The sequence below is a fragment of the Triturus cristatus genome, chromosome 1_1 (assembly GCF_964204655.1).
Source record: "Triturus cristatus chromosome 1_1, aTriCri1.1, whole genome shotgun sequence".
NCBI classification, from domain to species: domain Eukaryota; kingdom Metazoa; phylum Chordata; class Amphibia; order Caudata; family Salamandridae; genus Triturus; species Triturus cristatus.
The window spans coordinates 1,107,244,732-1,107,245,467 of NC_140579.1; the positions used below are offsets into that span (position 1 = coordinate 1,107,244,732).

The window sequence follows — 736 nt, forward strand, 5'->3', positions numbered from 1 at the left end:
AAGGACAAAAGTTGGAGTTAGCCCGGCCGGCCGACAGGCCGGCCATCTGGTCATCCGGCCCGCAGGGCCATCTGGTCACCCGGCCCGCAGGGCCATCTGGTCGCCCGGCCCGCAGGGCCATCTGGTCGCCCGGCCCGCAGGGCCATCTGGTCGCGCAGCCAGGCGACCAGATGGCCAGGGGCCCCCCCAGGTGGCCTGGGAGGGTGCCGTGCCCAGTCGCCCTTGCAGTCCGGCGAGGGTGGCCAGGCGCTCTGAGGCAGCCGCTCGGGAGGGCTCCTTCCCCGGTGCTGCTCCTCACCTCCCTGCGCGGGAGCGGCGGGAAGGGGAGGCCAGGCCATCTGGTCACCCTGCCGAGCAGCGAGGGACTGTGGCCCCCATCCCCGCACCCCGGTGGGGCAGGGACGGGAGGGGGAAGCCCCCGTGCCGGAAGGCACGTGGTGGAGGCAGCCTCCCGCAGGCCCACGTTACCCCCTTCCACGTCCCTCCCGCCGGCCCGGCGGCAGAGGGATCCACCCCTGGGTGTGGTGGAGGAGGGCGTCCATGGGCGCCCACGCACGGAGAGAGACAAAAGCTTGGCTCAGAGGATGACTTTCAATAGATCGCAGCGAGGTAGCTGCTCTGCTACTTACGAAACCCTGACCCAGAATCAGGTCGTCTACGAATGATTTATCAACGGGTGCCCCACAAACATGCGGTGCACTAAGGGCGATGGAGGCGGCCAACTTCCGTCCGCGAT

The 736-nt window shown here is 69.4% G+C and overlaps 1 pseudogene; it reads right to left on the reverse strand.

Annotated features, from left to right (window-relative positions):
• Window positions 1-564: 564 nt before the first annotated feature.
• LOC146871668 (28S ribosomal RNA) overlaps window positions 565-736 on the reverse strand; it is a 7,416-nt pseudogene continuing 7,244 nt past the window's right edge.